Here is a 13,469-nt window from a genome sequence, read left to right as displayed (position 1 = left end):
TAAAGGTTTTCTTGTAAATTTGAGTTGTCAATTAACAGAATTTATTTATTCTTTTGTAATTTCGCGGGTTTTAGTGGTTAGCTGAATCATATAAAATTAATTATGGATAAGAAGCTAACTTCTTCATCTTCAGTATATTCTTCTAACTAAAAATAGTTTGACATAGTCTATAGTAATTTAATTATTCTTGCAAAATTTCGCGGCTTTCAGTTGCTGAATGAATTATATAAAATAAAATATTTTGAAATATGGGTAAGAAGTTATAAATCCATATTCTGTATACTATAGTTTCTTAGCTTAAGTGATCTTTCACGATTAATTGGTTGTCATTTCATTTTGATGGGTTAGTTTAAATATGTATTTGACTATATTGATTAGAAAATAAATAACATTTATGTCTGTATTTTTTTTTCAGATCCCATATGGTCTATTCTTTGAGCGAGGTACTCTTTCTTGTATTCCATGCTCCCCAGATTTTTATGCATGATTAATTATTGAAATATACATGTAATTATGAACAGCACCAATTTTCCTCTTTTAGCACCAATGTTTTGATTAATTAATTTCACTTTTGCTTTAATATTATTGATTAATGATTCAAGATTTTTTAATAATTATAGTAATTAAATTAATGATTAAAATAATCAAATTAATATTTAAAGAAGGCTTCTTTTTACGTTTACGAATAAGGTAATAAAAGAAATTTTATAAGGTGCCTTGTAAGAATTGTTTTTAAGAAAAAGTTCATATATTATAGAAAAATCAAATACAAATTTTTTTTTCTTTATTTCTATCTACAAAAGTTTATTGCTTGAAACAAATGTTAGATTCAATTTAAATGTTATCACTGAAATTTAAATTTTTTTCATTATGTTTTGTTCATTTTATAGTTTTGAATTTTATCTTATGGAAAAATTTTAATTATAAGTTTATCAATGATTTTTTTTTCATGTCTATTTAATGTTTTATTTTCTTTATTTCATTTTTTTTGAAATGTTAGTTAAATTTACTTTCTGATCAAGTTTTGAATTTGATTGAAAACATATTTGCTATAAATTGACATGTTCAATTAAGTTAATTTAGATTGGAGAAGTTTGTCGGGGGTGCGGTCAGCAAAGAACAACATAAATAAACAAAACCATATTTATTTATTTCATGCCGACGTTTCGACCTGAGTTTCAGGTCTTCATCAGGGGTTATGGCGTAGAAGGTAGGCCTGCAACTCAAGTTACTTTAGATTTCATTATTGTAATATTAAAATCTCTTGAAAATGTTTGCATGTGTTTATGTGAGCTATTAAATTTGATCCATTACATCTATTTTTATAGGTTACGTATATTTTTAAGGTTTGCTTTAGAAACTAATAGTTATTTGTTTATTCAAAAATCTTTTTCCTCTTCCATCTGCTCAATATACCATCCACTAATTTTGCTACTATAATCTCATCTAATTTATAAAACAATATCCATCCATTTTTTGGATTCCTATTATGGTTGTAGAAGTCCTAAATGAATTTAAAGAAGTTGATCATGATTGAGGAGGGATGTGTAAGTGTGGTTAATAAAGAAAACACAAATATGTAAAATTTATTTTAGGCTTTCATAATGGTCTACAACATGGGTTGAAATGAGTTGGCTGAGATGTTAATCTGCCTCCTTAGTAATTTTGAGATTAGATTTGTATCTAGCCTAGACGTATTGGCTTTAATTTCTTCGCAGTCTCATGGAACCTGTCCTTTTCTCTCTGGTTAGAATAGTTTGATGACCTGTTGGAAAATCACCCTGTATACTTGAAATGCTGAAATTGGTATAAACAAAAAATCAAAAAGCTACAATATTGATATAGATAAAAAAATTATTTTCACTTATCAGAGGTTTCCTCACTGACCACAACTTCCCCACTCCCTAACAAACTTCTTAAAATCCATTCTTAATATTGTTTCTTCTTTGTTCTCGTGAAAAATTTATTTTAGTCATATAATTTTAATGGACTTGTTAGTAAGGAGAATCATTGATGTTTTGAAGAAATTATTTATTCTCTTTATCTCATCTTAAGTTTAATTTATAGACATTACTTAACTATAAAAAATTGAAAGTTTATTTAAAATATTGTAATTAATGGAACCAATTTGTTAGTCAAATTAGGCTAGCTAAACAGAATTTATGAGAGAAAAAAAGTAAGAAAATAATGTTTCAGATTTATCAGAATACTTGTCTCCTTTAAATTAATGAAATGATCTTTGTTTTGAGAAATTGTTATCATTATGTGTGTTTTTACAAATCTCCGGTTTTTAACATCTATATGAGACGGACACGTAATGCTAATATTTGTGTTAGATGAGCACAAGGTCTAAATATGGAGCTCTTACTTACTGATTAATTGTACAATTTTGCTTAAATATTTCTTCTAAGAGTAAAATTTCCTTTTACTAAAAATATAACATTGATATGTTTCAAAGAGAATAATTGTAGACGTTTTAAATTAACAAAGTTTGGGCAATTCTTCTGTTAGTTACTTTAATAGTTGCTACTCTTAAATTATTAGTAACTCTTCTTCAGTACTAAATAGGTTTTTAATTATGTTCTGATTATTATGAATGTTATTAGGTTGTTTTGATTTAAAAAATTCTAACTGGTAAATAAGTTTTTACTCTATGGTTTTTGAAAAGTTCTTACAATTGTATATATAACTTTTAAGTTATAATATGAGCAGATTATCTTCATTTAAATGGTATATTTTGTAAAAAATTAACTTTAGGTTTTTTAGAAATTAAAAATTATTTCTCATTTGCAGTAAGAGTGTTATGTAGTTTGATATTTATAGGTATGATAGGAATTTAGTTTGATATTTGTAGCCTTTTACCTTTTTTTTAGCTGTATAATCTAAAGAATATCTTCATTAATAGATAATTGTAGAAAATGGAACATAACATTATGGAATGTTATATATAACTGACTAAAGACTTCAATTAACATCATGGTGGTAAACCTATATTCAGGCAATCTTAATGGAGGGGGTGTTATTTATGTAATTTGGAAACCTATAAAATTAGGAAATTTGAGTACTTACATTAAATAGTAGTAAAACATTATTCAAAAAGGTTAGTATATTCATAATTACTTTACACTGTTTAGAGATCAGTTTTCCTAATATTTTCAATAATAGGGCAAATTTGAGGAAGTACTCACCACCTAAGGTACCTCTGGTAAGTTTTTTTTTTTTTTTAAGAAATTAACATTGATGTCTGGAATACCATTCTTGTTTTTTAAGAAAATCACATGAAAATAAGTAAAACAACCATCAAATTATTGAAGAAATGTGGTGAGTTCGTATCAATTCCATTGAAATTAATTTTTTATTCCATGAAAAAGATAATGAAGTACTTAATACTTCATTTTTTGAACTTCCACTTGATTTTCACCTGAAATTTTGTAGTAACATTTTGTTAAGATTTGTAGAACTTTAATTTTTCTAGTGCTTAGTTGATTTTTGTATGATGATTACACAGTTTATTATTGAGACCTAAAATTCATTACACTATACCCAACCTCCAAAACATCACTTTTTAACTCTATGCTTTTTTTTTATTTATGGGTTTGGTACTTTATTTTATGACAATTTTCTTCCTCAGTAATGTGGAGGTGATCAAATATAAAACAAGGTAACTATAATCATAGACAAGGAATTAAACATAGACATACATATGATATGTGTGGACTTCTAACAATCATATGACAATGTTGACAGAATAGGACTTTTGGAAGCTTTTAATAAAGGTAGGCATACCAAAAAACTAGTCAGGCTGGCAAAAATGGTGCTAATGAATAATACCTGTCGAGTTAAGCTTGAAAATTCACTATCTAAGGATTTTTCTGTTGAGAATGGCTTGAGATGGATGATCCTTTGGCTTCTCTTCTTTTTTTTCTTCACTATAACACTGGAAGTAGCTATTCGTTTATTTAGAACTATTGCAGAAGGAACCATCTACAATTGGCTGTCTCAACATCTAGTATATGCGGATGATTTAAAAACAATTCCAAAGGAAAAAAGATATATATATCAGACAGCCAGGCTGCTCTAAAGGCAATAATGTCCTATATTCATATTGGATATCTAGTGGAAAGAGGAGTAACTCACAAAAGATCCAATTGGGTCGAAGTAAGGAAGATATTCCCGACCCTCAATGTAATAATAATAATATGCAGATGATGTAATTTCTGCCAGAACCCAAACAAAATTATCTAGGAATTTAAAGAAGCAGCAGCTAAACTAAGCCTCAAGTTTAATGAAAATAAGACTGTGTACATGGAAAGATCAAGATGGGATAAGGAAGTAAATAGTAAATTAACTTCCAAAGATCAGAGTTTCAGTTCTGTAAACCAGTTAAAGTATCTGGGAAGCATGATCACAGATGACAACAAAGTCGAGAGCGAGATAGAGGCCAGGGATAGCACCAGAAAATAGATGTTATTTCTCACTACATAGAGTATTGAAGTTTGGAACTTTCTCTAAAAGAATGAAAGTGGTCATCTATAAAACCATCCTAAGGCCAGTGGTGGTTGGTTATGTTTTGGTGTGAAACATGGTCCTTGACAAGAAAAGAAGAAGTAATGCTCTCTCTCTCTCTCTCTCTCTCTCTCTCCCTCCCTTCCTCCCTCCCTCCCTCAGCCTCTTAAGAGAGGAGGGAGGGAATTAGTTCAAGTGAGGTGATAACTACCAAAGAATAAGGTTTTGAAATAATTTACAGGGCTTGATGGTGTTTGGAGCCTTAAAAATCCAGTGACAATGTGTAGGTGCACGAACCCAGTCTGGTACTGAAATCTCACAGCTTTGCGAAAATATTTTCCCTCCGTCTAGTCTCCAAACAGAGGTAAAATAAATATTCCTGGATTAGAAAGCAATCAGTCCAAAACTGCATTTCTTTGGCAAGGATGTCAAGTCTCTACACCCTACTGCAACGTGAAACTGCCGAGCACGTCCTAATGACTTGTACTGCATTTGAGGCCCTTAGCAACACGTTTAGGAGGAAGACCGCTACTTCTCATTGTACTCGAAGCGGTCGTGTATGTTACTGCCTCAAGGAAAAGCTAGCCCACGAGAACGTCCTCATAGACGAATTCGAACTATATACCTTTTATAAAGTTTACACTTTTTTCTGTCCCGCTGAACGGCAAGAGTTTAAATAAATAATCCTAAGTGCAGTCATAAGCGTTGAGCGTATATATTGAAATTTTAGACATGGGTAATTTAATTTTTTTTTTTTTTGAGTGTACGATATGGTCCAGAAACAGGGATAAGTTTCCCACCATGGATTATATTAATATTTCACCTTTTTAATAATATTTGATGTATATTAATAATTAATATATGTTGAGCAATCAGTTTAAACGTTTTCCTCTATGTAAGTGTATGTATTATAATTTTTTAAAAAATTAGAAAAAAAAACAGAAACAACTGTAATGAATTTATGATGGTAAGTAAATACACATTCACTAACAGTTATTAATTTTTTCTATTAACAATACATTTACACAAAACAATCAACTTATGATAAACTTGCTTACTCCACCTTGCATGGGAAGGTTCTGGTAATCTCCAATATTACCAATCGATATAACCACATATTACATTACATTAAACAACAATATTATTCAATATTATAACATATATCACACTGAAAATTACAAATATAAAAACAAATAAAATGTAATTGTTAATTAGACTGAAGGGTGTTGCCCCTCACAACCTAATAATTGTTAGGCATTTTCATATTGAGTGCAGGAGACGAAGTTACTGAAGTATATGAAGCTATAAATTATAAAGTACAGGATTCCCTTGTAGCGGGTGCCACATGGTGGAAACTTTTATTGCATATAGTAAAAATTATGTCTTGTGAAATTAGGTCGGGACATAAATCCAAGCATAGTAGATTCATTCTAGTTGGCGTGTTTGTTATATTCTGTTGACCTTTTGTTTTGAAGGTACTTTCAAAAAGTGACATTTCTTACTACTATATGAATTTTTCGTATTTTTTAATAATTGCTGAAATGGTGTATGATGAACCAGACCTATCTTCATTTTGTGTTTTAATTTATTATAAGAATTAGAATAAAACGTATTATTCCTTCCAGACCGCTTAAGGGTATAATGTGGCCTAGTATGTATTATTATATTATTTCTATCATATTATTTGTATCATAGCTGCCACCTTCCACTTTGTACGCTCGATTTGGTGTTCAATAAGCCACTGACGGATCCTTTTCAATTGAGGTTGGGACTGAATTCGCATAATTACGAATCAGTTTTGGGGGCCAGGTTATGGCCCAAAACTGGTCTCGACGGAATACTACTTCTCAAAGTAATGAATACACATTATATCGTATTGGATTAGAACATATCCAATGTCTGTTCCCAGTCCAGAATGATGCAAACAAAAAAAAAAAGTTTAACGACATTATTCTTAATAAAAATAGCTAGTGGATACGGAAATTGTCTTTAATGTGGTAAAAAAAAAAATAAATGATTTAATTTCCTGGAGTTCTTTGGCTAAAGCAAATTAAGGTACGAATCGCACTGCCTCCTATGACAGACTAAAAGGCAAGCTAGTTCCTCCTTGGTCATGATTACGTAGTAGTAATGACCTTACGACTCTCACAATACTGCTTATAGGATTATTGATTAACGGGTGGCCGAAATTGTCTACATGGTGCATTGACTCTCATCGCCATTTACAATACTAGTTACAAGCCTTAAGAAGTAGCAATGGATGGTAGGTTTTCGCAATCACTAATGTTCTTGCAATTTATGACTCTTATTTCACAATACAATGAATGATATTTGTAAATTTCGACTAATATATACTATATTGTATGGAATAGCATATAGATGTTATCAGCATTCGTTATCTACTTTCGCGAGTTAAGAAACGCTGTTGTTATTAATAGTATTTGACAACTATTATTATAAACAGCCTTCAACGGCTATTGTTATAAACTATGTAGTTATTCCTCTCAACATATGATTCATTAAGAATGACCTAACTGACCGCTTCGGGATCAAAAGAAGTCACCTGTGTCTTTGTCAAATCATATAGTTCTACTTTACACTACTGAAATTAATAGCATCAGGCTGCACCAAAAATTCCATTCATCCTGACACTGACATCTCTCATACAACTTTATGTTTAACAGATGTTGACAGGGCAATGTTCCCACAAAACCAACATCTCACTACATCCATTATATTATCTCACTATAGATCATTATATCTCAATTTCGAAACCACACTTCCTTCTGGACCCAGAAATCATTGGTTAACCCCGCTATCCTACCATTGAATCTGCGTGTTATTGGACTTTCTTACAATCCCCTATTCCTAATTTTAGAGTGTCCAATTAGATCAATTCTCTTTTTCCACCACCTCTTGCCCACATAAAATTCGATTGGACAAAATCTCCAGTTTACCATCCCCTTCCTATACTTCTTTTTATGTATATATTTTGGCCAAAGGGTAGATGATTATTTGAATAGTTACTAGGCCTAAGAGATGATGTCCTCAGCCTTCAGCTAAGTTTTTCCTAGTTCGTAAGAAGTTAGTTTCAATGTAGATGTAACATTATATTTTACAATATAAACCTAAAACGGCTCTCCTGATTTGGCCTTAATTTGGATAGAAATTAAGGATATAGTATTTAAATGGCTCAGTATTAATTTTTTTTTTTTAAATCCATCCAATAATTTCGCTTCACCATGCGCAAAAAGTATTTTCGTGACACGCTTATTTTAAACATCCTTCCGTAGATTTTATTTTAAAACGACAAATCAAATTTATAAACAAAATAAAAATGATATGATTTGCCTCAGGAAGAGTAAGGCCTTCTTGTTGAACATCTTCAACTCGTGCCTGCGGAATCATTACATTCCCACTGCCTGGAATCAAGCGATCGTTGTGCCGCTACTCAAGCCGGGGAAGAAAGGTTACTCAACTGAGCACTATTGCCCTATCAACCCCCGAGCAAAGTATTTGAGTGGCTGATTTATCATCATCTCATGTTGCACTGCAGCGAGATCATCCCACCGTAGCAGACTTGGTTCCTAAGAGACGTAGCCTGCGAATACCACTTAGTCAAGCGGCAGGCGTTCACCATCCAGAAGAACAGAGCCACAGCCTTCATCTCAATGGGCTGCTGCCGAGCCTACGACAATATGTCACACCCATTCCTAATTCGTTGAATGGAGAAATATAAGTTCCCTACTCCTCTTTGCCAAACATCTGTTAATCACTAGTAGAGTAGGCGTCACAATATTCCCCTGCACACATCAGATCCCACTACCTATCTTAAAATACCCTTTTGGGCTCCGTTGAGGGACGTGATGGCCATGCGGGTTGGGGCGCTGGACCCAGTGAGCTCGGTTCGGAACGTTGTGGGTTCGATTCCCACCTGGGGCAGTTAAACATTCATTTTTCGGTGGTCCCGAAGAATGAATCTTGACACTCCCACCTTGGTTAGTACGCGATGGCAACCTAGCCTAGGTAGCCGTCAGGGGTTGGCAAAAAGGACCACCCACTTGCCGGACTTGTTCCCTCCACCAAATACCAGTGCCAGTACCAGTAGCTCCGATGGTTAGTTCTCATATTATTCAAGACATGGATCTGCCACACTACTTGGTTATTACAATTGTTATTGCTTATGTTCTTTGTAAAGATTACTTTACATAATAGGTATTAACCTATATGTATGTTATTTAAAGTTGTATGGTCACTGAGCTGAGTGACACTGAGGTAGCGCAATGAGCAATGAACAATCCAACTATAATGAAATTAATGAGGTGTAGATAGTTGACCGTAGATTAATGATTGGAGAAGTTTGTCGGGGGGTGCGGTCAGCAAAGAACAACATAAATAAACATTCTTTATTTCATTTTTTTTTTTTAAATGTTAGTTAAATTTACTTTCTGATCAAGTTTTGAATTTGATTGAAAACATATTTGCAATAAATTGACATGTTCAATTAAGTTAATTTAGATTGGAGAAGTTTGTCGGGGGTGCGGTCAGCAAAGAACAACATAAATAAACAAAACCATATTTATTTATTTTATGCCGAAGTTTCGACCTGAGTTTCAGGTCTTCATCAGGGGTTATGGCGTAGAAGGTAGGCCTGCAACTGAAACGTCGGCATAAAATAAATAAATATGGTTTTGTTTATTTATGTTGTTCTTTGCTGACCGCACCCCCCGACAAACTTCTCCAATCAATAATGAAACTTGTATTACATCGTCTGGATGTTATATTTTTGAAAGAAAATAGTTTGCTAATATGAAGGCAAAATTAAGGAATCAATTTTTATTTAATTATGAATTATGAAATTTTCATAGTTTGCCTCCTATAAGGGGAGCGAGTGTAAGGAGATTTAATTTGTATTCAGATTTTAATTTCCTTTTTTATTTATTTTTTTTTCCACCTCTTATACAGCAAATCCTTCTATTATTTATCTCTAAATAATTCTATATTCGATCGAATATTATGGTTATGAACCACTTTATGTCATTACTTCTTGACTTTTTTGTAAATATTCATGCACAGATTTACATTTTTGAGTTGTACATAATGCAATGCTTCCTAATGAAATGAAATCACTCGATACTGGTGGACTAGTTTTATAGACCGTGACTAAAAATAGTTTATGTAAGAGGTTTTCTCAGGCTGTGGGGTTTATTGCTTATAACTTGTTATGTAGCCTCCAGTTAATACTTTTTCAAGTTATTTAGTGTTTGAATATTTTAAAGTCGATTTAAAAACTGCTTTAGTTAGTTAAATATTTGTAGTTAATACCATTTTTTTAAATTTTATTTTTACGTTGTATAAAAATTCTATAATATCTTAGCTTCCTATTACTTCTTTGACAATCAGATGGAAAACATGATTTTCAGAAAGAATAATTGTTCTGCTTGAAACATATTGCCCTTTTTTTTTTTTTACATTTGATTCTTATTCTATACATGCCTGTTTAAATTTTTAGTTATAATAAAACCTAATTGAAGATTGCAATGCCCGTTATTCTATCTAGTTAATTCTCTAAGATCTTTTAAGGAAACAGCTTGTAGGTCGATCAGGTCATTGTACACGTAGCTAATTATCAAGTATTACATAGTAATGAATAATGGTAGTAAAGATGATCAGGTCGGATAAAGTACCAAATTAGCCGATAAAACATAACAGAAGATCAATGAATAGACTATTAGTAGAGACCGAATTTTCGTGCAATTTGATCTCATGTTTCACAGCTTCATGTTGTGGCCATAAAGGGTGTTCTATTGATACAAGTTTTATATTGCAAGCTTTGGAGTTACTGCACGAATTAGCATGTTTTGAGAAGTTTCTGTACGAAATTGCATTTCTATTTATTTTTAAGTTTTAACTTTGGAATAATTGTTTAAATTTACAAATTTGTGAGTGATCCACCGCACGATCAACTAAATAATGTCAGAAAACTAATGCTTTAGATTTATGATGTAGATAATTGGTGCTTTTTATTTTTTATAATTTATGGAAAATATATATTTTCTACGGAAAAAAACTAGGAGGTGATTTTATTTTTTTTTTTACCTTCAGGTTTTGATCGTTCTTACGATGGAAGCCAATGAATTTATTGTTGGTTAAATCGGTTTGAGAACATTATTTGGTTGATTTAAAAAAAAAAAAATTGCAATGATATTGGAGTATTCTTTCAAATGAAACTCTCTTATCATTTATTATTTATTTTTTATTACGTTCTTTTGTTCCTATTTTATATTATCCAAAGAAAAAAAAATTGCCAAAAATGAATTTTTTTTTATGTTCTCTCAATACTTATGTGTATCATTACCACCACCAATAACGAAATCCACTTAGTTTAAAACCTCTGTTATATAAACTCGAATATATCCTTTATTTGGGGAAGCCTTGGAAAAAAAAAAGCTGAGCACTATTTAGTACAATTCATATTTATTTTAAATGGATCTGGTGATATCAATAACAAATTCGAAAGTTTGTTACAAAGAGTTTCTATTACCGTGTATCTTTTGATATTTTATATTTGTTATCTTTTACAAACGGATTCATGCAATCTAAGTACTAACTTATTTGAACCACAATGCTTCAGGACTAAAAAACCCTCAATGAATAAACTACTAGTTAGCAAGAGTTGATGTAGACTGATAGCTGGTCTTGTTAAACATTATTAAAATTTGTAATATGATAACATAATGAGTATCTTATTTCTTTGTATTTTTGTTATTTTATTGTTTTTAATATTAATTTTATTTTTATATATGAGTTTTTAAATTTTCAGCACATTAAAAAATTTTAAAAACTTATTTTATTTGTTTCCAATATAACCAGGTTTCATCCATTATCTTGAATGTAACCTGTATTATTTGTACTTGCTACTGGATCCTTAAAGTTATTATATATATATTCTTATATTCCCCATTATTGATGCATTGATACAAACTATATATTTATTGCATACATATCAATAACATAAGAAGATAGTGCCATTCAATGGGTACATTGAATATTACTGGGAATACAACTGTATCCCAGTTGGGAAGGGTGTGTTGTGAGATCTTAAGTTTCGGTCGCATTCGTTTGCTTTCGAAAGCATTCCGTATTCCATCCAGTTCGGTGTTTAAGCTATTTTCTCCTCATGGGGTTTAAACTGTAAAAAAGTGAGTTGAGCTCTTCTCTGTTTAGAATACTGTTCTTTTTGATTCTAAAAATAAGGACACATAAAAAATTAGTGAATTTTTGTAGAGGGTTCACTCACTCGAGATTTATTTCAGCCTCAAAATTTGAGGCTTTTTTAAATTTTAATCTTCCATATTCAATCGTGGTAAGTATTTAGCGAGTTTATTTTGATTGAAACAAAGTTGATTAAGCAAACATAAGTTTTAATAAGCAAATTCCTATGTACATATTTATATTCCATATTACGCATTAAAGTCGATTTTTGTTTTTTATATACAACTTTAATCATTCTGAGTTTTAGCAGATTGATTTTGCTCATTTATGACATTTTTACAGCTCGTTTTTTGGTTCGTTCAATTCTTTACGGATTAGAAAATAAGTATTGACCTATCACTTCAATTACAAAACGGTCTTTTAACTTGAGTTACATGATAATCTTCAATTATCAACTCTTGTACCCCGAAGAAACTAGGGAGGAGGAAAAGAAAACACCTTTCCTGTTTACCCTGGCGTTCAGAAACAGTCGTTTGTGGGAAGCGAGGGAAGTGCAATGACCGGCTGGGATACAATGGGTGCCTTGGTCCTCGCTACGTCACACTCGGCCTGGCTGGCAAACTATGTCGATTGCAGGCGTGAAATCGATAGCGGAAAATCGAGAAAGTGCACTGCTATACACTTTAGATTTAATTTTCGACATATCTCCCGTATGGAAAGATGTCTTTGTTATTTTCTTTTTTGGTGGTTGGTCTCTTCAAAAGCTGTGTTTTCACACACCGAAATTATGAATTTTGCACATGATGGGATATCGTTACAAACAACTTAATAATTTTCAAATATTGGGTATAGGTATTAATTATTTTTTTGTCTTAATTTTGATATTTAGTTTAAAGTTTAAATTTCATCACAAATGCTCGTCAATACGCTTTTGTTTTAGACAATTCACCAATGTTGAATACTGATTTTATTAACCTTTCTATCTTAATTTGGTTTATGTCCAAGCAAGATTTAAAAATGGGTTTATCATTTTCTAAAAACAGATTTTTAAGGGATGGAAACTATGATTTTATATAGATCTCACGTTTGTTTAGTAGGGACTGACATTCTTCATTTTATGAATCATGATTATATATATAAATGATTATATGATTTAAAATTTACTACATAACATTATTCAAATAATATACGAAAATATTTCAAAAAGGATTAGTTTTAATTGATAAAATGAAGTATATATTAGTGCATGAATACGAATATGCATCCGAAACTTGGTGCAAGAAATATAGAATAGTGATAATATTCTAAATGGATTTTTTTTTTTCACTTCAACATATTAAAACATAAAAACAGTTTTATGTATCTTGTCATTTCGGTATGTATTCAGGCAATAGGTTCAAAATTAAACGTTAAATGTCAGAAAGTAGTGTGTATTAGCTCGCTGATAGATTTCAGACATTTTCGAAAAATGTTTTTTTAGGGGATGGAAACCATAGTTTTATGGATGTCACATTTGTTTCGTAGAGACTGGCAATCTTCCATTGTATGGATCATGATTTTGTTCCGTTTTTTTTTTTTTTTTTTTTTTTTTTTTTATGCTTTTACCCTCCACTGGCTCATTACCAGTATGCGGCGAGAGTGATGCGCTGGGATCTCTTGAGCTCTGCTCTACCCCTCACACGTGGGTGATAAAGTGGGCTCAGGAATCCTCAGGTCGATTGTGTAAATATTGTATATATTATTTTATC

The 13,469-nt window shown here is 31.4% G+C and overlaps 1 protein-coding gene across 2 annotated transcripts in view; it reads left to right on the top strand.

Annotated features, from left to right (window-relative positions):
• The first annotated feature begins 32 nt into the window (after positions 1–32).
• Evi5 (ecotropic viral integration site 5) overlaps positions 33–13,469 on the top strand; it is a 265,049-nt gene continuing 251,612 nt past the window's right edge. For both annotated transcript variants that reach the window (XM_067047082.1, XM_067047083.1), the window contains exons 1-2: positions 33–252; positions 416–443. The gene's annotated coding sequence lies outside the window, so the exon portion shown is untranslated. The remainder of the gene's footprint in view (positions 253–415; positions 444–13,469) is intronic.

This window comes from Halyomorpha halys, unplaced genomic scaffold, assembly GCF_000696795.3.
Source record: "Halyomorpha halys isolate HHAL.00 unplaced genomic scaffold, Hhal_1.1 Scaffold52.1, whole genome shotgun sequence".
Taxonomy (NCBI): domain Eukaryota; kingdom Metazoa; phylum Arthropoda; class Insecta; order Hemiptera; family Pentatomidae; genus Halyomorpha; species Halyomorpha halys.
This window is presented reverse-complemented; position numbering and strand designations above follow the sequence as displayed.